The sequence below is a fragment of the Rhinoderma darwinii genome (genome assembly GCF_050947455.1).
Source record: "Rhinoderma darwinii isolate aRhiDar2 chromosome 5 unlocalized genomic scaffold, aRhiDar2.hap1 SUPER_5_unloc_39, whole genome shotgun sequence".
NCBI classification, from domain to species: Eukaryota; Metazoa; Chordata; class Amphibia; order Anura; family Rhinodermatidae; genus Rhinoderma; species Rhinoderma darwinii.
Window position 1 is genome coordinate 837,157 of NW_027461797.1, and position 23,531 is coordinate 860,687.

General features: G+C 47.7%; 16 non-coding genes across 16 annotated transcripts; all 16 read right to left on the bottom strand.

Annotated features, from left to right (window-relative positions):
- Nucleotides 1-379: 379 nt before the first annotated feature.
- On the bottom strand, nucleotides 380-570 carry LOC142692665 (U2 spliceosomal RNA). The gene has a single exon (XR_012861088.1). It is a non-coding gene; the product is annotated as a U2 spliceosomal RNA (small nuclear RNA).
- A 1,288-nt stretch (nucleotides 571-1,858) lies between these two features.
- On the bottom strand, nucleotides 1,859-2,049 carry LOC142692666 (U2 spliceosomal RNA). Its single transcript, XR_012861089.1, has one exon. It is a non-coding gene; the product is annotated as a U2 spliceosomal RNA (small nuclear RNA).
- Nucleotides 2,050-3,337: 1,288 nt separating this feature from the next.
- On the bottom strand, nucleotides 3,338-3,528 carry LOC142692667 (U2 spliceosomal RNA). The gene has a single exon (XR_012861090.1). It is a non-coding gene; the product is annotated as a U2 spliceosomal RNA (small nuclear RNA).
- Nucleotides 3,529-4,816: 1,288 nt separating this feature from the next.
- On the bottom strand, nucleotides 4,817-5,007 carry LOC142692668 (U2 spliceosomal RNA). The gene has a single exon (XR_012861091.1). It is a non-coding gene; the product is annotated as a U2 spliceosomal RNA (small nuclear RNA).
- Nucleotides 5,008-6,299: 1,292 nt separating this feature from the next.
- LOC142692669 (U2 spliceosomal RNA) lies at nucleotides 6,300-6,490 on the bottom strand. The gene has a single exon (XR_012861092.1). It is a non-coding gene; the product is annotated as a U2 spliceosomal RNA (small nuclear RNA).
- Nucleotides 6,491-7,778: 1,288 nt separating this feature from the next.
- Nucleotides 7,779-7,969, bottom strand: LOC142692671 (U2 spliceosomal RNA). Its single transcript, XR_012861094.1, has one exon. It is a non-coding gene; the product is annotated as a U2 spliceosomal RNA (small nuclear RNA).
- Nucleotides 7,970-9,265: 1,296 nt separating this feature from the next.
- On the bottom strand, nucleotides 9,266-9,456 carry LOC142692672 (U2 spliceosomal RNA). The gene has a single exon (XR_012861095.1). It is a non-coding gene; the product is annotated as a U2 spliceosomal RNA (small nuclear RNA).
- Nucleotides 9,457-10,748: 1,292 nt separating this feature from the next.
- Nucleotides 10,749-10,939, bottom strand: LOC142692673 (U2 spliceosomal RNA). The gene has a single exon (XR_012861096.1). It is a non-coding gene; the product is annotated as a U2 spliceosomal RNA (small nuclear RNA).
- A 1,292-nt stretch (nucleotides 10,940-12,231) lies between these two features.
- LOC142692674 (U2 spliceosomal RNA) lies at nucleotides 12,232-12,422 on the bottom strand. The gene has a single exon (XR_012861097.1). It is a non-coding gene; the product is annotated as a U2 spliceosomal RNA (small nuclear RNA).
- Nucleotides 12,423-13,702: 1,280 nt separating this feature from the next.
- LOC142692676 (U2 spliceosomal RNA) lies at nucleotides 13,703-13,893 on the bottom strand. Its single transcript, XR_012861098.1, has one exon. It is a non-coding gene; the product is annotated as a U2 spliceosomal RNA (small nuclear RNA).
- A 1,300-nt stretch (nucleotides 13,894-15,193) lies between these two features.
- Nucleotides 15,194-15,384, bottom strand: LOC142692677 (U2 spliceosomal RNA). The gene has a single exon (XR_012861099.1). It is a non-coding gene; the product is annotated as a U2 spliceosomal RNA (small nuclear RNA).
- A 1,284-nt stretch (nucleotides 15,385-16,668) lies between these two features.
- Nucleotides 16,669-16,859, bottom strand: LOC142692678 (U2 spliceosomal RNA). The gene has a single exon (XR_012861100.1). It is a non-coding gene; the product is annotated as a U2 spliceosomal RNA (small nuclear RNA).
- A 1,296-nt stretch (nucleotides 16,860-18,155) lies between these two features.
- On the bottom strand, nucleotides 18,156-18,346 carry LOC142692679 (U2 spliceosomal RNA). The gene has a single exon (XR_012861101.1). It is a non-coding gene; the product is annotated as a U2 spliceosomal RNA (small nuclear RNA).
- Nucleotides 18,347-19,622: 1,276 nt separating this feature from the next.
- On the bottom strand, nucleotides 19,623-19,813 carry LOC142692680 (U2 spliceosomal RNA). Its single transcript, XR_012861102.1, has one exon. It is a non-coding gene; the product is annotated as a U2 spliceosomal RNA (small nuclear RNA).
- Nucleotides 19,814-21,109: 1,296 nt separating this feature from the next.
- LOC142692681 (U2 spliceosomal RNA) lies at nucleotides 21,110-21,300 on the bottom strand. Its single transcript, XR_012861103.1, has one exon. It is a non-coding gene; the product is annotated as a U2 spliceosomal RNA (small nuclear RNA).
- A 1,292-nt stretch (nucleotides 21,301-22,592) lies between these two features.
- LOC142692683 (U2 spliceosomal RNA) lies at nucleotides 22,593-22,783 on the bottom strand. Its single transcript, XR_012861105.1, has one exon. It is a non-coding gene; the product is annotated as a U2 spliceosomal RNA (small nuclear RNA).
- Nucleotides 22,784-23,531: the final 748 nt, after the last annotated feature.

The following is a 23,531-nucleotide window of genomic DNA, read 5'->3' on the forward strand; positions in this document are numbered from 1 at the left end:
TCCACTCCACTATTTGACTGTTGTGCTGCATCAATCAATCAATCAATCAATCAATCAATCAATCAATCAATCAATCAATCAGTGGCTGGCTCAGGTGCAGCTCTTTAACTTACCTAAAAGGGAGGGCGGAGAGAAGACAAGGAAGGTGAATGAGGTGTTCCAATGTGAAATGCCGGAAACACAGAAACACAGACGACACACAACAAGAGGTGGCAATCTATTCATTAATTGCATTTAATCAATGAGCTCATTATCACTCATGCATTGTCCAACAGGTGTTGAAATAATGGGATTAAAAGGGGAGATCCCTTCAGAAAGACAGAAACAATAGCAAAGACAAAAAACACTTTTGGAATCTGCTTTTAGTCAACACATAAGGAAAGGGTGCACCGGTCCTGGAAATACTGCAATACCAGGTCAATGCGTGGAGTGGACAGAGCAAGCTCTATTTCCATCTCCCTGTTCTAAAAATCCATTTAATATATGGTCCCCAGATAGGGGACGTATCAGATATTAAACTGATAAGAACAGATACTACACTTGATCTTAGCCAAAAGGCCGAGAAGCGATAACCCGAACGGGCCGCGCGTTGCCCGAGCCTGCCCGATACTGCTGTTCAGCCCTTGCAGCGATTCAGCCTACTTCTAGGCAATTCCATGGGGCCCTGCAGGCTCACACACTCACAGCTACACGGGAGGTGAATAAAGGCCGGAGAGGAAGCCAGACAGGATTTGCTTCTTTTGCTTGCACCACAATGCAGTGCTGAAAGAGGAGGAATCTACATAAAAACGCCTTCCTGGCAACGCCCAAATGCCCTGCTGCCATGCAGATAAACACTGGCAGCGGCAGCAAGTGCATGCCCACAGCCACCCCTTGTTCCTTCACACCTTGTATCAGCTGTAATCCAGTCCAGTCCAGTGCTGCCTGCTGAGCAGCACTGACCAACACTGCCTGGGCCCAGGCTTTTATCTCTGAGGCCCCATTATGATGTCAGAAAGCTGGCTCTGGAATCCTGAGGGCTCCACTATGACACGTGCAAAGTTCCGTCTGAACTTTATATAAGACGGTGAGGCTCAGTCAGTCACTCAGTGTTGCCTGAGAGGGCAACACTGCAACAGCCGGCCGCCAGGCTGTCTTTTTTTTGCACAGCTAGTTGCCTCCAGGAGGCCACAAGAGGGAGACAAGGGACTGCAAAATGGAAAATAGGCATCCACCAACTTTACAGACAACTTCTCCTTGCTCCTACAACCTCCATCCTTGCACAGTTTGTTATTCTTCTAGGTAACATAGTAACAAATCCAAATTGCTGCTCTCTTTGTAGGCAAGCAAGGCTTTGTTGCAACTGCAATTCTTACTTCTTCTTGAAATGTAGGGACGACAGTACATTCCATCACATCCATCTAGTGTACACAGGTAGGTCCATTGTGGCGGGCAGGCGAGCGGGCGGGCTGCTTTATTGGCTGTTTGCTGTTCCCCTACTCCACTCCACTATTTGACTGTTGTGCTGCATCAATCAATCAATCAATCAATCAATCAATCAATCAATCAATCAATCAATCAGTGGCTGGCTCAGGTGCAGCTCTTTAACTTACCTAAAAGGGAGGGCGGAGAGAAGACAAGGAAGGTGAATGAGGTGTTCCAATGTGAAATGCCGGAAACACAGAAACACAGACGACACACAACAAGAGGTGGCAATCTATTCATTAATTGCATTTAATCAATGAGCTCATTATCACTCATGCATTGTCCAACAGGTGTTGAAATAATGGGATTAAAAGGGGAGATCCCTTCAGAAAGACAGAAACAATAGCAAAGACAAAAAACACTTTTGGAATCTGCTTTTAGTCAACACATAAGGAAAGGGTGCACCGGTCCTGGAAATACTGCAATACCAGGTCAATGCGTGGAGTGGACAGAGCAAGCTCTATTTCCATCTCCCTGTTCTAAAAATCCATTTAATATATGGTCCCCAGATAGGGGACGTATCAGATATTAAACTGATAAGAACAGATACTACACTTGATCTTAGCCAAAAGGCCGAGAAGCGATAACCCGAACGGGCCGCGCGTTGCCCGAGCCTGCCCGATACTGCTGTTCAGCCCTTGCAGCGATTCAGCCTACTTCTAGGCAATTCCATGGGGCCCTGCAGGCTCACACACTCACAGCTACACGGGAGGTGAATAAAGGCCGGAGAGGAAGCCAGACAGGATTTGCTTCTTTTGCTTGCACCACAATGCAGTGCTGAAAGAGGAGGAATCTACATAAAAACGCCTTCCTGGCAACGCCCAAATGCCCTGCTGCCATGCAGATAAACACTGGCAGCGGCAGCAAGTGCATGCCCACAGCCACCCCTTGTTCCTTCACACCTTGTATCAGCTGTAATCCAGTCCAGTCCAGTGCTGCCTGCTGAGCAGCACTGACCAACACTGCCTGGGCCCAGGCTTTTATCTCTGAGGCCCCATTATGATGTCAGAAAGCTGGCTCTGGAATCCTGAGGGCTCCACTATGACACGTGCAAAGTTCCGTCTGAACTTTATATAAGACGGTGAGGCTCAGTCAGTCACTCAGTGTTGCCTGAGAGGGCAACACTGCAACAGCCGGCCGCCAGGCTGTCTTTTTTTTGCACAGCTAGTTGCCTCCAGGAGGCCACAAGAGGGAGACAAGGGACTGCAAAATGGAAAATAGGCATCCACCAACTTTACAGACAACTTCTCCTTGCTCCTACAACCTCCATCCTTGCACAGTTTGTTATTCTTCTAGGTAACATAGTAACAAATCCAAATTGCTGCTCTCTTTGTAGGCAAGCAAGGCTTTGTTGCAACTGCAATTCTTACTTCTTCTTGAAATGTAGGGACGACAGTACATTCCATCACATCCATCTAGTGTACACAGGTAGGTCCATTGTGGCGGGCAGGCGAGCGGGCGGGCTGCTTTATTGGCTGTTTGCTGTTCCCCTACTCCACTCCACTATTTGACTGTTGTGCTGCATCAATCAATCAATCAATCAATCAATCAATCAATCAATCAATCAATCAATCAGTGGCTGGCTCAGGTGCAGCTCTTTAACTTACCTAAAAGGGAGGGCGGAGAGAAGACAAGGAAGGTGAATGAGGTGTTCCAATGTGAAATGCCGGAAACACAGAAACACAGACGACACACAACAAGAGGTGGCAATCTATTCATTAATTGCATTTAATCAATGAGCTCATTATCACTCATGCATTGTCCAACAGGTGTTGAAATAATGGGATTAAAAGGGGAGATCCCTTCAGAAAGACAGAAACAATAGCAAAGACAAAAAACACTTTTGGAATCTGCTTTTAGTCAACACATAAGGAAAGGGTGCACCGGTCCTGGAAATACTGCAATACCAGGTCAATGCGTGGAGTGGACAGAGCAAGCTCTATTTCCATCTCCCTGTTCTAAAAATCCATTTAATATATGGTCCCCAGATAGGGGACGTATCAGATATTAAACTGATAAGAACAGATACTACACTTGATCTTAGCCAAAAGGCCGAGAAGCGATAACCCGAACGGGCCGCGCGTTGCCCGAGCCTGCCCGATACTGCTGTTCAGCCCTTGCAGCGATTCAGCCTACTTCTAGGCAATTCCATGGGGCCCTGCAGGCTCACACACTCACAGCTACACGGGAGGTGAATAAAGGCCGGAGAGGAAGCCAGACAGGATTTGCTTCTTTTGCTTGCACCACAATGCAGTGCTGAAAGAGGAGGAATCTACATAAAAACGCCTTCCTGGCAACGCCCAAATGCCCTGCTGCCATGCAGATAAACACTGGCAGCGGCAGCAAGTGCATGCCCACAGCCACCCCTTGTTCCTTCACACCTTGTATCAGCTGTAATCCAGTCCAGTCCAGTGCTGCCTGCTGAGCAGCACTGACCAACACTGCCTGGGCCCAGGCTTTTATCTCTGAGGCCCCATTATGATGTCAGAAAGCTGGCTCTGGAATCCTGAGGGCTCCACTATGACACGTGCAAAGTTCCGTCTGAACTTTATATAAGACGGTGAGGCTCAGTCAGTCACTCAGTGTTGCCTGAGAGGGCAACACTGCAACAGCCGGCCGCCAGGCTGTCTTTTTTTTGCACAGCTAGTTGCCTCCAGGAGGCCACAAGAGGGAGACAAGGGACTGCAAAATGGAAAATAGGCATCCACCAACTTTACAGACAACTTCTCCTTGCTCCTACAACCTCCATCCTTGCACAGTTTGTTATTCTTCTAGGTAACATAGTAACAAATCCAAATTGCTGCTCTCTTTGTAGGCAAGCAAGGCTTTGTTGCAACTGCAATTCTTACTTCTTCTTGAAATGTAGGGACGACAGTACATTCCATCACATCCATCTAGTGTACACAGGTAGGTCCATTGTGGCGGGCAGGCGAGCGGGCGGGCTGCTTTATTGGCTGTTTGCTGTTCCCCTACTCCACTCCACTATTTGACTGTTGTGCTGCATCAATCAATCAATCAATCAATCAATCAATCAATCAATCAATCAATCAATTAGTGGCTGGCTCAGGTGCAGCTCTTTAACTTACCTAAAAGGGAGGGCGGAGAGAAGACAAGGAAGGTGAATGAGGTGTTCCAATGTGAAATGCCGGAAACACAGAAACACAGACGACACACAACAAGAGGTGGCAATCTATTCATTAATTGCATTTAATCAATGAGCTCATTATCACTCATGCATTGTCCAACAGGTGTTGAAATAATGGGATTAAAAGGGGAGATCCCTTCAGAAAGACAGAAACAATAGCAAAGACAAAAAACACTTTTGGAATCTGCTTTTAGTCAACACATAAGGAAAGGGTGCACCGGTCCTGGAAATACTGCAATACCAGGTCAATGCGTGGAGTGGACAGAGCAAGCTCTATTTCCATCTCCCTGTTCTAAAAATCCATTTAATATATGGTCCCCAGATAGGGGACGTATCAGATATTAAACTGATAAGAACAGATACTACACTTGATCTTAGCCAAAAGGCCGAGAAGCGATAACCCGAACGGGCCGCGCGTTGCCCGAGCCTGCCCGATACTGCTGTTCAGCCCTTGCAGCGATTCAGCCTACTTCTAGGCAATTCCATGGGGCCCTGCAGGCTCACACACTCACAGCTACACGGGAGGTGAATAAAGGCCGGAGAGAAAGCCAGACAGGATTTGCTTCTTTTGCTTGCACCACAATGCAGTGCTGAAAGAGGAGGAATCTACATAAAAACGCCTTCCTGGCAACGCCCAAATGCCCTGCTGCCATGCAGATAAACACTGGCAGCGGCAGCAAGTGCATGCCCACAGCCACCCCTTGTTCCTTCACACCTTGTATCAGCTGTAATCCAGTCCAGTCCAGTGCTGCCTGCTGAGCAGCACTGACCAACACTGCCTGGGCCCAGGCTTTTATCTCTGAGGCCCCATTATGATGTCAGAAAGCTGGCTCTGGAATCCTGAGGGCTCCACTATGACACGTGCAAAGTTCCGTCTGAACTTTATATAAGACGGTGAGGCTCAGTCAGTCACTCAGTGTTGCCTGAGAGGGCAACACTGCAACAGCCGGCCGCCAGGCTGTCTTTTTTTTGCACAGCTAGTTGCCTCCAGGAGGCCACAAGAGGGAGACAAGGGACTGCAAAATGGAAAATAGGCATCCACCAACTTTACAGACAACTTCTCCTTGCTCCTACAACCTCCATCCTTGCACAGTTTGTTATTCTTCTAGGTAACATAGTAACAAATCCAAATTGCTGCTCTCTTTGTAGGCAAGCAAGGCTTTGTTGCAACTGCAATTCTTACTTCTTCTTGAAATGTAGGGACGACAGTACATTCCATCACATCCATCTAGTGTACACAGGTAGGTCCATTGTGGCGGGCAGGCGAGCGGGCGGGCTGCTTTATTGGCTGTTTGCTGTTCCCCTACTCCACTCCACTATTTGACTGTTGTGCTGCATCAATCAATCAATCAATCAATCAATCAATCAATCAATCAATCAATCAATCAATCAGTGGCTGGCTCAGGTGCAGCTCTTTAACTTACCTAAAAGGGAGGGCGGAGAGAAGACAAGGAAGGTGAATGAGGTGTTCCAATGTGAAATGCCGGAAACACAGAAACACAGACGACACACAACAAGAGGTGGCAATCTATTCATTAATTGCATTTAATCAATGAGCTCATTATCACTCATGCATTGTCCAACAGGTGTTGAAATAATGGGATTAAAAGGGGAGATCCCTTCAGAAAGACAGAAACAATAGCAAAGACAAAAAACACTTTTGGAATCTGCTTTTAGTCAACACATAAGGAAAGGGTGCACCGGTCCTGGAAATACTGCAATACCAGGTCAATGCGTGGAGTGGACAGAGCAAGCTCTATTTCCATCTCCCTGTTCTAAAAATCCATTTAATATATGGTCCCCAGATAGGGGACGTATCAGATATTAAACTGATAAGAACAGATACTACACTTGATCTTAGCCAAAAGGCCGAGAAGCGATAACCCGAACGGGCCGCGCGTTGCCCGAGCCTGCCCGATACTGCTGTTCAGCCCTTGCAGCGATTCAGCCTACTTCTAGGCAATTCCATGGGGCCCTGCAGGCTCACACACTCACAGCTACACGGGAGGTGAATAAAGGCCGGAGAGGAAGCCAGACAGGATTTGCTTCTTTTGCTTGCACCACAATGCAGTGCTGAAAGAGGAGGAATCTACATAAAAACGCCTTCCTGGCAACGCCCAAATGCCCTGCTGCCATGCAGATAAACACTGGCAGCGGCAGCAAGTGCATGCCCACAGCCACCCCTTGTTCCTTCACACCTTGTATCAGCTGTAATCCAGTCCAGTCCAGTGCTGCCTGCTGAGCAGCACTGACCAACACTGCCTGGGCCCAGGCTTTTATCTCTGAGGCCCCATTATGATGTCAGAAAGCTGGCTCTGGAATCCTGAGGGCTCCACTATGACACGTGCAAAGTTCCGTCTGAACTTTATATAAGACGGTGAGGCTCAGTCAGTCACTCAGTGTTGCCTGAGAGGGCAACACTGCAACAGCCGGCCGCCAGGCTGTCTTTTTTTTGCACAGCTAGTTGCCTCCAGGAGGCCACAAGAGGGAGACAAGGGACTGCAAAATGGAAAATAGGCATCCACCAACTTTACAGACAACTTCTCCTTGCTCCTACAACCTCCATCCTTGCACAGTTTGTTATTCTTCTAGGTAACATAGTAACAAATCCAAATTGCTGCTCTCTTTGTAGGCAAGCAAGGCTTTGTTGCAACTGCAATTCTTACTTCTTCTTGAAATGTAGGGACGACAGTACATTCCATCACATCCATCTAGTGTACACAGGTAGGTCCATTGTGGCGGGCAGGCGAGCGGGCGGGCTGCTTTATTGGCTGTTTGCTGTTCCCCTACTCCACTCCACTATTTGACTGTTGTGCTGCATCAATCAATCAATCAATCAATCAATCAATCAATCAATCAATCAATCAATCAGTGGCTGGCTCAGGTGCAGCTCTTTAACTTACCTAAAAGGGAGGGCGGAGAGAAGACAAGGAAGGTGAATGAGGTGTTCCAATGTGAAATGCCGGAAACACAGAAACACAGACGACACACAACAAGAGGTGGCAATCTATTCATTAATTGCATTTAATCAATGAGCTCATTATCACTCATGCATTGTCCAACAGGTGTTGAAATAATGGGATTAAAAGGGGAGATCCCTTCAGAAAGACAGAAACAATAGCAAAGTCAAAAAACACTTTTGGAATCTGCTTTTAGTCAACACATAAGGAAAGGGTGCACCGGTCCTGGAAATACTGCAATACCAGGTCAATGCGTGGAGTGGACAGAGCAAGCTCTATTTCCATCTCCCTGTTCTAAAAATCCATTTAATATATGGTCCCCAGATAGGGGACGTATCAGATATTAAACTGATAAGAACAGATACTACACTTGATCTTAGCCAAAAGGCCGAGAAGCGATAACCCGAACGGGCCGCGCGTTGCCCGAGCCTGCCCGATACTGCTGTTCAGCCCTTGCAGCGATTCAGCCTACTTCTAGGCAATTCCATGGGGCCCTGCAGGCTCACACACTCACAGCTACACGGGAGGTGAATAAAGGCCGGAGAGGAAGCCAGACAGGATTTGCTTCTTTTGCTTGCACCACAATGCAGTGCTGAAAGAGGAGGAATCTACATAAAAACGCCTTCCTGGCAACGCCCAAATGCCCTGCTGCCATGCAGATAAACACTGGCAGCGGCAGCAAGTGCATGCCCACAGCCACCCCTTGTTCCTTCACACCTTGTATCAGCTGTAATCCAGTCCAGTCCAGTGCTGCCTGCTGAGCAGCACTGACCAACACTGCCTGGGCCCAGGCTTTTATCTCTGAGGCCCCATTATGATGTCAGAAAGCTGGCTCTGGAATCCTGAGGGCTCCACTATGACACGTGCAAAGTTCCGTCTGAACTTTATATAAGACGGTGAGGCTCAGTCAGTCACTCAGTGTTGCCTGAGAGGGCAACACTGCAACAGCCGGCCGCCAGGCTGTCTTTTTTTTGCACAGCTAGTTGCCTCCAGGAGGCCACAAGAGGGAGACAAGGGACTGCAAAATGGAAAATAGGCATCCACCAACTTTACAGACAACTTCTCCTTGCTCCTACAACCTCCATCCTTGCACAGTTTGTTATTCTTCTAGGTAACATAGTAACAAATCCAAATTGCTGCTCTCTTTGTAGGCAAGCAAGGCTTTGTTGCAACTGCAATTCTTACTTCTTCTTGAAATGTAGGGACGACAGTACATTCCATCACATCCATCTAGTGTACACAGGTAGGTCCATTGTGGCGGGCAGGCGAGCGGGCGGGCTGCTTTATTGGCTGTTTGCTGTTCCCCTACTCCACTCCACTATTTGACTGTTGTGCTGCATCAATCAATCAATCAATCAATCAATCAATCAATCAATCAATCAATCAATCAATCAATCAGTGGCTGGCTCAGGTGCAGCTCTTTAACTTACCTAAAAGGGAGGGCGGAGAGAAGACAAGGAAGGTGAATGAGGTGTTCCAATGTGAAATGCCGGAAACACAGAAACACAGACGACACACAACAAGAGGTGGCAATCTATTCATTAATTGCATTTAATCAATGAGCTCATTATCACTCATGCATTGTCCAACAGGTGTTGAAATAATGGGATTAAAAGGGGAGATCCCTTCAGAAAGACAGAAACAATAGCAAAGACAAAAAACACTTTTGGAATCTGCTTTTAGTCAACACATAAGGAAAGGGTGCACCGGTCCTGGAAATACTGCAATACCAGGTCAATGCGTGGAGTGGACAGAGCAAGCTCTATTTCCATCTCCCTGTTCTAAAAATCCATTTAATATATGGTCCCCAGATAGGGGACGTATCAGATATTAAACTGATAAGAACAGATACTACACTTGATCTTAGCCAAAAGGCCGAGAAGCGATAACCCGAACGGGCCGCGCGTTGCCCGAGCCTGCCCGATACTGCTGTTCAGCCCTTGCAGCGATTCAGCCTACTTCTAGGCAATTCCATGGGGCCCTGCAGGCTCACACACTCACAGCTACACGGGAGGTGAATAAAGGCCGGAGAGGAAGCCAGACAGGATTTGCTTCTTTTGCTTGCACCACAATGCAGTGCTGAAAGAGGAGGAATCTACATAAAAACGCCTTCCTGGCAACGCCCAAATGCCCTGCTGCCATGCAGATAAACACTGGCAGCGGCAGCAAGTGCATGCCCACAGCCACCCCTTGTTCCTTCACACCTTGTATCAGCTGTAATCCAGTCCAGTCCAGTGCTGCCTGCTGAGCAGCACTGACCAACACTGCCTGGGCCCAGGCTTTTATCTCTGAGGCCCCATTATGATGTCAGAAAGCTGGCTCTGGAATCCTGAGGGCTCCACTATGACACGTGCAAAGTTCCGTCTGAACTTTATATAAGACGGTGAGGCTCAGTCAGTCACTCAGTGTTGCCTGAGAGGGCAACACTGCAACAGCCGGCCGCCAGGCTGTCTTTTTTTTGCACAGCTAGTTGCCTCCAGGAGGCCACAAGAGGGAGACAAGGGACTGCAAAATGGAAAATAGGCATCCACCAACTTTACAGACAACTTCTCCTTGCTCCTACAACCTCCATCCTTGCACAGTTTGTTATTCTTCTAGGTAACATAGTAACAAATCCAAATTGCTGCTCTCTTTGTAGGCAAGCAAGGCTTTGTTGCAACTGCAATTCTTACTTCTTCTTGAAATGTAGGGACGACAGTACATTCCATCACATCCATCTAGTGTACACAGGTAGGTCCATTGTGGCGGGCAGGCGAGCGGGCGGGCTGCTTTATTGGCTGTTTGCTGTTCCCCTACTCCACTCCACTATTTGACTGTTGTGCTGCATCAATCAATCAATCAATCAATCAATCAATCAATCAATCAATCAATCAATCAATCAGTGGCTGGCTCAGGTGCAGCTCTTTAACTTACCTAAAAGGGAGGGCGGAGAGAAGACAAGGAAGGTGAATGAGGTGTTCCAATGTGAAATGCCGGAAACACAGAAACACAGACGACACACAACAAGAGGTGGCAATCTATTCATTAATTGCATTTAATCAATGAGCTCATTATCACTCATGCATTGTCCAACAGGTGTTGAAATAATGGGATTAAAAGGGGAGATCCCTTCAGAAAGACAGAAACAATAGCAAAGACAAAAAACACTTTTGGAATCTGCTTTTAGTCAACACATAAGGAAAGGGTGCACCGGTCCTGGAAATACTGCAATACCAGGTCAATGCGTGGAGTGGACAGAGCAAGCTCTATTTCCATCTCCCTGTTCTAAAAATCCATTTAATATATGGTCCCCAGATAGGGGACGTATCAGATATTAAACTGATAAGAACAGATACTACACTTGATCTTAGCCAAAAGGCCGAGAAGCGATAACCCGAACAGGCCGCGCGTTGCCCGAGCCTGCCCGATACTGCTGTTCAGCCCTTGCAGCGATTCAGCCTACTTCTAGGCAATTCCATGGGGCCCTGCAGGCTCACACACTCACAGCTACACGGGAGGTGAATAAAGGCCGGAGAGGAAGCCAGACAGGATTTGCTTCTTTTGCTTGCACCACAATGCAGTGCTGAAAGAGGAGGAATCTACATAAAAACGCCTTCCTGGCAACGCCCAAATGCCCTGCTGCCATGCAGATAAACACTGGCAGCGGCAGCAAGTGCATGCCCACAGCCACCCCTTGTTCCTTCACACCTTGTATCAGCTGTAATCCAGTCCAGTCCAGTGCTGCCTGCTGAGCAGCACTGACCAACACTGCCTGGGCCCAGGCTTTTATCTCTGAGGCCCCATTATGATGTCAGAAAGCTGGCTCTGGAATCCTGAGGGCTCCACTATGACACGTGCAAAGTTCCGTCTGAACTTTATATAAGACGGTGAGGCTCAGTCAGTCACTCAGTGTTGCCTGAGAGGGCAACACTGCAACAGCCGGCCGCCAGGCTGTCTTTTTTTTGCACAGCTAGTTGCCTCCAGGAGGCCACAAGAGGGAGACAAGGGACTGCAAAATGGAAAATAGGCATCCACCAACTTTACAGACAACTTCTCCTTGCTCCTACAACCTCCATCCTTGCACAGTTTGTTATTCTTCTAGGTAACATAGTAACAAATCCAAATTGCTGCTCTCTTTGTAGGCAAGCAAGGCTTTGTTGCAACTGCAATTCTTACTTCTTCTTGAAATGTAGGGACGACAGTACATTCCATCACATCCATCTAGTGTACACAGGTAGGTCCATTGTGGCGGGCAGGCGAGCGGGCGGGCTGCTTTATTTGCTGTTTGCTGTTCCCCTACTCCACTCCACTATTTGACTGTTGTGCTGCATCAATCAATCAATAAATCAATCAATCAATCAATCAATCAATCAATCAATCAATCAGTGGCTGGCTCAGGTGCAGCTCTTTAACTTACCTAAAAGGGAGGGCGGAGAGAAGACAAGGAAGGTGAATGAGGTGTTCCAATGTGAAATGCCGGAAACACAGAAACACAGACGACACACAACAAGAGGTGGCAATCTATTCATTAATTGCATTTAATCAATGAGCTCATTATCACTCATGCATTGTCCAACAGGTGTTGAAATAATGGGATTAAAAGGGGAGATCCCTTCAGAAAGACAGAAACAATAGCAAAGACAAAAAACACTTTTGGAATCTGCTTTTAGTCAACACATAAGGAAAGGGTGCACCGGTCCTGGAAATACTGCAATACCAGGTCAATGCGTGGAGTGGACAGAGCAAGCTCTATTTCCATCTCCCTGTTCTAAAAATCCATTTAATATATGGTCCCCAGATAGGGGACGTATCAGATATTAAACTGATAAGAACAGATACTACACTTGATCTTAGCCAAAAGGCCGAGAAGCGATAACCCGAACGGGCCGCGCGTTGCCCGAGCCTGCCCGATACTGCTGTTCAGCCCTTGCAGCGATTCAGCCTACTTCTAGGCAATTCCATGGGGCCCTGCAGGCTCACACACTCACAGCTACACGGGAGGTGAATAAAGGCCGGAGAGGAAGCCAGACAGGATTTGCTTCTTTTGCTTGCACCACAATGCAGTGCTGAAAGAGGAGGAATCTACATAAAAACGCCTTCCTGGCAACGCCCAAATGCCCTGCTGCCATGCAGATAAACACTGGCAGCGGCAGCAAGTGCATGCCCACAGCCACCCCTTGTTCCATCACACCTTGTATCAGCTGTAATCCAGTCCAGTCCAGTGCTGCCTGCTGAGCAGCACTGACCAACACTGCCTGGGCCCAGGCTTTTATCTCTGAGGCCCCATTATGATGTCAGAAAGCTGGCTCTGGAATCCTGAGGGCTCCACTATGACACGTGCAAAGTTCCGTCTGAACTTTATATAAGACGGTGAGGCTCAGTCAGTCACTCAGTGTTGCCTGAGAGGGCAACACTGCAACAGCCGGCCGCCAGGCTGTCTTTTTTTTGCACAGCTAGTTGCCTCCAGGAGGCCACAAGAGGGAGACAAGGGACTGCAAAATGGAAAATAGGCATTCACCAACTTTACAGACAACTTCTCCTTGCTCCTACAACCTCCATCCTTGCACAGTTTGTTATTCTTCTAGGTAACATAGTAACAAATCCAAATTGCTGCTCTCTTTGTAGGCAAGCAAGGCTTTGTTGCAACTGCAATTCTTACTTCTTCTTGAAATGTAGGGACGACAGTACATTCCATCACATCCATCTAGTGTACACAGGTAGGTCCATTGTGGCGGGCAGGCGAGCGGGCGGGCTGCTTTATTGGCTGTTTGCTGTTCCCCTACTCCACTCCACTATTTGACTGTTGTGCTGCATCAATCAATCAATCAATCAATCAATCAATCAATCAATCAATCAGTGGCTGGCTCAGGTGCAGCTCTTTAACTTACCTAAAAGGGAGGGCGGAGAGAAGACAAGGAAGGTGAATGAGGTGTTCCAATGTGAAATGCCGGAAACACAGAAACACAGACGACACACAACAAGAGGTGGCAATCTATTCATTAATTGCATTTAATCAATGAGCTCATTATCACTCATGCATTGTCCAACAGGTGTTGAAATAATGGGATTAAAAGGGGAGATCCCTTCAGAAAGACAGAAACAATAGCAAAGACAAAAAACACTTTTGGAATCTGCTTTTAGTCAACACATAAGGAAAGGGTGCACCGGTCCTGGAAATACTGCAATACCAGGTCAATGCGTGGAGTGGACAGAGCAAGCTCTATTTCCATCTCCCTGTTCTAAAAATCCATTTAATATATGGTCCCCAGATAGGGGACGTATCAGATATTAAACTGATAAGAACAGATACTACACTTGATCTTAGCCAAAAGGCCGAGAAGCGATAACCCGAACGGGCCGCGCGTTGCCCGAGCCTGCCCGATACTGCTGTTCAGCCCTTGCAGCGATTCAGCCTACTTCTAGGCAATTCCATGGGGCCCTGCAGGCTCACACACTCACAGCTACACGGGAGGTGAATAAAGGCCGGAGAGGAAGCCAGACAGGATTTGCTTCTTTTGCTTGCACCACAATGCAGTGCTGAAAGAGGAGGAATCTACATAAAAACGCCTTCCTGGCAACGCCCAAATGCCCTGCTGCCATGCAGATAAACACTGGCAGCGGCAGCAAGTGCATGCCCACAGCCACCCCTTGTTCCTTCACACCTTGTATCAGCTGTAATCCAGTCCAGTCCAGTGCTGCCTGCTGAGCAGCACTGACCAACACTGCCTGGGCCCAGGCTTTTATCTCTGAGGCCCCATTATGATGTCAGAAAGCTGGCTCTGGAATCCTGAGGGCTCCACTATGACACGTGCAAAGTTCCGTCTGAACTTTATATAAGACGGTGAGGCTCAGTCAGTTACTCAGTGTTGCCTGAGAGGGCAACACTGCAACAGCCGGCCGCCAGGCTGTCTTTTTTTTGCACAGCTAGTTGCCTCCAGGAGGCCACAAGAGGGAGACAAGGGACTGCAAAATGGAAAATAGGCATCCACCAACTTTACAGACAACTTCTCCTTGCTCCTACAACCTCCATCCTTGCACAGTTTGTTATTCTTCTAGGTAACATAGTAACAAATCCAAATTGCTGCTCTCTTTGTAGGCAAGCAAGGCTTTGTTGCAACTGCAATTCTTACTTCTTCTTGAAATGTAGGGACGACAGTACATTCCATCACATCCATCTAGTGTACACAGGTAGGTCCATTGTGGCGGGCAGGCGAGCGGGCGGGCTGCTTTATTGGCTGTTTGCTGTTCCCCTACTCCACTCCACTATTTGACTGTTGTGCTGCATCAATCAATCAATCAATCAATCAATCAATCAATCAATCAATCAATCAATCAATCAATCAATCAGTGGCTGGCTCAGGTGCAGCTCTTTAACTTACCTAAAAGGGAGGGCGGAGAGAAGACAAGGAAGGTGAATGAGGTGTTCCAATGTGAAATGCCGGAAACACAGAAACACAGACGACACACAACAAGAGGTGGCAATCTATTCATTAATTGCATTTAATCAATGAGCTCATTATCACTCATGCATTGTCCAACAGGTGTTGAAATAATGGGATTAAAAGGGGAGATCCCTTCAGAAAGACAGAAACAATAGCAAAGACAAAAAACACTTTTGGAATCTGCTTTTAGTCAACACATAAGGAAAGGGTGCACCGGTCCTGGAAATACTGCAATACCAGGTCAATGCGTGGAGTGGACAGAGCAAGCTCTATTTCCATCTCCCTGTTCTAAAAATCCATTTAATATATGGTCCCCAGATAGGGGACGTATCAGATATTAAACTGATAAGAACAGATACTACACTTGATCTTAGCCAAAAGGCCGAGAAGCGATAACCCGAACGGGCCGCGCGTTGCCCGAGCCTGCCCGATACTGCTGTTCAGCCCTTGCAGCGATTCAGGCTACTTCTAGGCAATTCCATGGGGCCCTGCAGGCTCACACACTCACAGCTACACGGGAGGTGAATAAAGGCCGGAGAGGAAGCCAGACAGGATTTGCTTCTTTTGCTTGCACCACAATGCAGTGCTGAAAGAGGAGGAATCTACATAAAAACACCTTCCTGGCAACGCCCAAATGCCCTGCTGCCATGCAGATAAACACTGGCAGCGGCAGCAAGTGCATGCCCACAGCCACCCCTTGTTCCTTCACACCTTGTATCAGCTGTAATCCAGTCCAGTCCAGTGCTGCCTGCTGAGCAGCACTGACCAACACTGCCTGGGCCCAGGCTTTTATCTCTGAGGCCCCATTATGATGTCAGAAAGCTGGCTCTGGAATCCTGAGGGCTCCACTATGACACGTGCAAAGTTCCGTCTGAACTTTATATAAGACGGTGAGGCTCAGTCAGTCACTCAGTGTTGCCTGAGAGGGCAACACTGCAACAGCCGGCCGCCAGGCTGTCTTTTTTTTGCACAGCTAGTTGCCTCCAGGAGGCCACAAGAGGGAGACAAGGGACTGCAAAATGGAAAATAGGCATCCACCAACTTTACAGACAACTTCTCCTTGCTCCTACAACCTCCATCCTTGCACAGTTTGTTATTCTTCTAGGTAACATAGTAACAAATCCAAATTGCTGCTCTCTTTGTAGGCAAGCAAGGCTTTGTTGCAACTGCAATTCTTACTTCTTCTTGAAATGTAGGGACGACAGTACATTCCATCACATCCATCTAGTGTACACAGGTAGGTCCATTGTGGCGGGCAGGCGAGCGGGCGGGCTGCTTTATTGGCTGTTTGCTGTTCCCCTACTCCACTCCACTATTTGACTGTTGTGCTGCATCAATCAATCAATCAATCAATCAATCAATCAATCAATCAATCAATCAGTGGCTGGCTCAGGTGCAGCTCTTTAACTTACCTAAAAGGGAGGGCGGAGAGAAGACAAGGAAGGTGAATGAGGTGTTCCAATGTGAAATGCCGGAAACACAGAAACACAGACGACACACAACAAGAGGTGGCAATCTATTCATTAATTGCATTTAATCAATGAGCTCATTATCACTCATGCATTGTCCAACAGGTGTTGAAATAATGGGATTAAAAGGGGAGATCCCTTCAGAAAGACAGAAACAATAGCAAAGACAAAAAACACTTTTGGAATCTGCTTTTAGTCAACACATAAGGAAAGGGTGCACCGGTCCTGGAAATACTGCAATACCAGGTCAATGCGTGGAGTGGACAGAGCAAGCTCTATTTCCATCTCCCTGTTCTAAAAATCCATTTAATATATGGTCCCCAGATAGGGGACGTATCAGATATTAAACTGATAAGAACAGATACTACACTTGATCTTAGCCAAAAGGCCGAGAAGCGATAACCCGAACGGGCCGCGCGTTGCCCGAGCCTGCCCGATACTGCTGTTCAGCCCTTGCAGCGATTCAGCCTACTTCTAGGCAATTCCATGGGGCCCTGCAGGCTCACACACTCACAGCTACACGGGAGGTGAATAAAGGCCGGAGAGGAAGCCAGACAGGATTTGCTTCTTTTGCTTGCACCACAATGCAGTGCTGAAAGAGGAGGAATCTACATAAAAACGCCTTCCTGGCAACGCCCAAATGCCCTGCTGCCATGCAGATAAACACTGGCAGCGGCAGCAAGTGCATGCCCACAGCCACCCCTTGTTCCTTCACACCTTGTATCAGCTGTAATCCAGTCCAGTCCAGTGCTGCCTGCTGAGCAGCACTGACCAACACTGCCTGGGCCCAGGCTTTTATCTCTGAGGCCCCATTATGATGTCAGAAAGCTGGCTCTGGAATCCTGAGGGCTCCACTATGACACGTGCAAAGTTCCGTCTGAACTTTATATAAGACGGTGAGGCTCAGTCAGTCACACAGTGTTGCCTGAGAGGGCAACACTGCAACAGCCGGCCGCCAGGCTGTCTTTTTTTTGCACAGCTAGTTGCCTCCAGGAGGCCACAAGAGGGAGACAAGGGACTGCAAAATGGAAAATAGGCATCCACCAACTTTACAGACAACTTCTCCTTGCTCCTACAACCTCCATCCTTGCACAGTTTGTTATTCTTCTAGGTAACATAGTAACAAATCCAAATTGCTGCTCTCTTTGTAGGCAAGCAAGGCTTTGTTGCAACTGCAATTCTTACTTCTTCTTGAAATGTAGGGACGACAGTACATTCCATCACATCCATCTAGTGTACACAGGTAGGTCCATTGTGGCGGGCAGGCGAGCGGGCGGGCTGCTTTATTGGCTGTTTGCTGTTCCCCTACTCCACTCCACTATTTGACTGTTGTGCTGCATCAATCAATCAATCAATCAATCAATCAATCAATCAATCAATCAATCAATCAATCAATCAGTGGCTGGCTCAGGTGCAGCTCTTTAACTTACCTAAAAGGGAGGGCGGAGAGAAGACAAGGAAGGTGAATGAGGTGTTCCAATGTGAAATGCCGGAAACACAGAAACACAGACGACACACAACAAGAGGTGGCAATCTATTCATTAATTGCATTTAATCAATGAGCTCATTATCACTCATGCATTGTCCAACAGGTGTTGAAATAATGGGATTAAAAGGGGAGATCCCTTCAGAAAGACAGAAACAATAGCAAAGACAAAAAACACTTTTGGAATCTGCTTTTAGTCAACACATAAGGAAAGGGTGCACCGGTCCTGGAAATACTGCAATACCAGGTCAATGCGTGGAGTGGACAGAGCAAGCTCTATTTCCATCTCCCTGTTCTAAAAATCCATTTAATATATGGTCCCCAGATAGGGGACGTATCAGATATTAAACTGATAAGAACAGATACTACACTTGATCTTAGCCAAAAGGCCGAGAAGCGATAACCCGAACGGGCCGCGCGTTGCCCGAGCCTGCCCGATACTGCTGTTCAGCCCTTGCAGCGATTCAGCCTACTTCTAGGCAATTCCATGGGGCCCTGCAGGCTCACACACTCACAGCTACACGGGAGGTGAATAAAGGCCGGAGAGGAAGCCAGACAGGATTTGCTTCTTTTGCTTGCACCACAATGCAGTGCTGAAAGAGGAGGAATCTACATAAAAACGCCTTCCTGGCAACGCCCAAATGCCCTGCTGCCATGCAGATAAACACTGGCAGCGGCAGCAAGTGCATGCCCACAGCCACCCCTTGTTCCTTCACACCTTGTATCAGCTGTAATCCAGTCCAGTCCAGTGCTGCCTGCTGAGCAGCACTGACCAACACTGCCTGGGCCCAGGCTTTTATCTCTGAGGCCCCATTATGATGTCAGAAAGCTGGCTCTGGAATCCTGAGGGCTCCACTATGACACGTGCAAAGTTCCGTCTGAACTTTATATAAGACGGTGAGGCTCAGTCAGTCACTCAGTGTTGCCTGAGAGGGCAACACTGCAACAGCCGGCCGCCAGGCTGTCTTTTTTTTGCACAGCTAGTTGCCTCCAGGAGGCCACAAGAGGGAGACAAGGGACTGCAAAATGGAAAATAGGCATCCACCAACTTTACAGACAACTTCTCCTTGCTCCTACAACCTCCATCCTTGCACAGTTTGTTATTCTTCTAGGTAACATAGTAACAAATCCAAATTGCTGCTCTCTTTGTAGGCAAGCAAGGCTTTGTTGCAACTGCAATTCTTACTTCTTCTTGAAATGTAGGGACGACAGTACATTCCATCACATCCATCTAGTGTACACAGGTAGGTCCATTGTGGCGGGCAGGCGAGCGGGCGGGCTGCTTTATTGGCTGTTTGCTGTTCCCCTACTCCACTCCACTATTTGACTGTTGTGCTGCATCAATCAATCAATCAATCAATCAATCAATCAATCAATCAGTGGCTGGCTCAGGTGCAGCTCTTTAACTTACCTAAAAGGGAGGGCGGAGAGAAGACAAGGAAGGTGAATGAGGTGTTCCAATGTGAAATGCCGGAAACACAGAAACACAGACGACACACAACAAGAGGTGGCAATCTATTCATTAATTGCATTTAATCAATGAGCTCATTATCACTCATGCATTGTCCAACAGGTGTTGAAATAATGGGATTAAAAGGGGAGATCCCTTCAGAAAGACAGAAACAATAGCAAAGACAAAAAACACTTTTGGAATCTGCTTTTAGTCAACACATAAGGAAAGGGTGCACCGGTCCTGGAAATACTGCAATACCAGGTCAATGCGTGGAGTGGACAGAGCAAGCTCTATTTCCATCTCCCTGTTCTAAAAATCCATTTAATATATGGTCCCCAGATAGGGGACGTATCAGATATTAAACTGATAAGAACAGATACTACACTTGATCTTAGCCAAAAGGCCGAGAAGCGATAACCCGAACGGGCCGCGCGTTGCCCGAGCCTGCCCGATACTGCTGTTCAGCCCTTGCAGCGATTCAGCCTACTTCTAGGCAATTCCATGGGGCCCTGCAGGCTCACACACTCACAGCTACACGGGAGGTGAATAAAGGCCGGAGAGGAAGCCAGACAGGATTTGCTTCTTTTGCTTGCACCACAATGCAGTGCTGAAAGAGGAGGAATCTACATAAAAACGCCTTCCTGGCAACGCCCAAATGCCCTGCTGCCATGCAGATAAACACTGGCAGCGGCAGCAAGTGCATGCCCACAGCCACCCCTTGTTCCTTCACACCTTGTATCAGCTGTAATCCAGTCCAGTCCAGTGCTGCCTGCTGAGCAGCACTGACCAACACTGCCTGGGCCAAGGCTTTTATCTCTGAGGCCCCATTATGATGTCAGAAAGCTGGCTCTGGAATCCTGAGGGCTCCACTATGACACGTGCAAAGTTCCGTCTGAACTTTATATAAGACGGTGAGGCTCAGTCAGTCACTCAGTGTTGCCTGAGAGGGCAACACTGCAACAGCCGGCCGCCAGGCTGTCTTTTTTTTGCACAGCTAGTTGCCTCCAGGAGGCCACAAGAGGGAGACAAGGGACTGCAAAATGGAAAATAGGCATCCACCAACTTTACAGACAACTTCTCCTTGCTCCTACAACCTCCATCCTTGCACAGTTTGTTATTCTTCTAGGTAACATAGTAACAAATCCAAATTGCTGCTCTCTTTGTAGGCAAGCAAGGCTTTGTTGCAACTGCAATTCTTACTTCTTCTTGAAATGTAGGGACGACAGTACATTCCATCACATCCATCTAGTGTACACAGGTAGGTCCATTGTGGCGGGCAGGCGAGCGGGCGGGCTGCTTTATTGGCTGTTTGCTGTTCCCCTACTCCACTCCACTATTTGACTGTTGTGCTGCATCAATCAATCAATCAATCAATCAATCAATCAATCAATCAATCAATCAATCAATCAATCAGTGGCTGGCTCAGGTGCAGCTCTTTAACTTACCTAAAAGGGAGGGCGGAGAGAAGACAAGGAAGGTGAATGAGGTGTTCCAATGTGAAATGCCGGAAACACAGAAACACAGACGACACACAACAAGAGGTGGCAATCTATTCATTAATTGCATTTAATCAATGAGCTCATTATCACTCATGCATTGTCCAACAGGTGTTGAAATAATGGGATTAAAAGGGGAGATCCCTTCAGAAAGACAGAAACAATAGCAAAGACAAAAAACACTTTTGGAATCTGCTTTTAGTCAACACATAAGGAAAGGGTGCACCGGTCCTGGAAATACTGCAATACCAGGTCAATGCGTGGAGTGGACAGAGCAAGCTCTATTTCCATCTCCCTGTTCTAAAAATCCATTTAATATATGGTCCCCAGATAGGGGACGTATCAGATATTAAACTGATAAGAACAGATACTACACTTGATCTTAGCCAAAAGGCCGAGAAGCGATAACCCGAACGGGCCGCGCGTTGCCCGAACCTGCCCGATACTGCTGTTCAGCCCTTGCAGCGATTCAGCCTACTTCTAGGCAATTCCATGGGGCCCTGCAGGCTCACACACTCACAGCTACACGGGAGGTGAATAAAGGCCGGAGAGGAAGCCAGACAGGATTTGCTTCTTTTGCTTGCACCACAATGCAGTGCTGAAAGAGGAGGAATCTACATAAAAACGCCTTCCTGGCAACGCCCAAATGCCCTGCTGCCATGCAGATAAACACTGGCAGCGGCAGCAAGTGCATGCCCACAGCCACCCCTTGTTCCTTCACACCTTGTATCAGCTGTAATCCAGTCCAGTCCAGTGCTGCCTGCTGAGCAGCACTGACCAACACTGCCTGGGCCCAGGCTTTTATCTCTGAGGCCCCATTATGATGTCAGAAAGCTGGCTCTGGAATCCTGAGGGCTCCACTATGACACGTGCAAAGTTCCGTCTGAACTTTATATAAGACGGTGAGGCTCAGTCAGTCACTCAGTGTTGCCTGAGAGGGCAACACTGCAACAGCCGGCCGCCAGGCTGTCTTTTTTTTGCACAGCTAGTTGCCTCCAGGAGGCCACAAGAGGGAGACAAGGGACTGCAAAATGGAAAATAGGCATCCACCAACTTTACAGACAACTTCTCCTTGCTCCTACAACCTCCATCCTTGCACAGTTTGTTATTCTTCTAGGTAACATAGTAACAAATCCAAATTGCTGCTCTCTTTGTAGGCAAGCAAGGCTTTGTTGCAACTGCAATTCTTACTTCTTCTTGAAATGTAGGGACGACAGTACATTCCATCACATCCATCTAGTGTACACAGGTAGGTCCATTGTGGCGGGCAGGCGAGCGGGCGGGCTGCTTTATTGGCTGTTTGCTGTTCCCCTACTCCACTCCACTATTTGACTGTTGTGCTGCATCAATCAATCAATCAATCAATCAATCAATCAATCAATCAATCAATCAATCAATCAGTGGCTGGCTCAGGTGCAGCTCTTTAACTTACCTAAAAGGGAGGGCGGAGAGAAGACAAGGAAGGTGAATGAGGTGTTCCAATGTGAAATGCCGGAAACACAGAAACACAGACGACACACAACAAGAGGTGGCAATCTATTCATTAATTGCATTTAATCAATGAGCTCATTATCACTCATGCATTGTCCAACAGGTGTTGAAATAATGGGATTAAAAGGGGAGATCCCTTCAGAAAGACAGAAACAATAGCAAAGACAAAAAACACTTTTGGAATCTGCTTTTAGTCAACACATAAGGAAAGGGTGCACCGGTCCTGGAAATACTGCAATACCAGGTCAATGCGTGGAGTGGACAGAGCAAGCTCTATTTCCATCTCCCTGTTCTAAAAATCCATTTAATATATGGTCCCCAGATAGGGGACGTATCAGATATTAAACTGATAAGAACAGATACTACACTTGATCTTAGCCAAAAGGCCGAGAAGCGATAACCCGAACGGGCCGCGCGTTGCCCGAGCCTGCCCGATACTGCTGTTCAGCCCTTGCAGCGATTCAGCCTACTTCTAGGCAATTCCATGGGGCCCTGCAGGCTCACACACTCACAGCTACACGGGAGGTGAATAAAGGCCGGAGAGGAAGCCAGACAGGATTTGCTTCTTTTGCTTGCACCACAATGCAGTGCTGAAAGAGGAGGATTCTACATAAAAACGCCTTCCTGGCAACGCCCAAATGCCCTGCTGCCATGCAGATAAACACTGGCAGCGGCAGCAAGTGCATGCCCACAGCCACCCCTTGTTCCTTCACACCTTGTATCAGCTGTAATCCAGTCCAGTCCAGTGCTGCCTGCTGAGCAGCACTGACCAACACTGCCTGGGCCCAGGCTTTTATCTCTGAGGCCCCATTATGATGTCAGAAAGCTGGCTCTGGAATCCTGAGGGCTCCACTATGACACGTGCAAAGTTCCGTCTGAACTTTATATAAGACGGTGAGGCTCAGTCAGTCACTCAGTGTTGCCTGAGAGGGCAACACTGCAACAGCCGGCCGCCAGGCTGTCTTTTTTTTGCACAGCTAGTTGCCTCCAGGAGGCCACAAGAGGGAGACAAGGGACTGCAAAATGGAAAATAGGCATCCACCAACTTTACAGACAACTTCTCCTTGCTCCTACAACCTCCATCCTTGCACAGTTTGTTATTCTTCTAGGTAACATAGTAACAAATCCAAATTGCTGCTCTCTTTG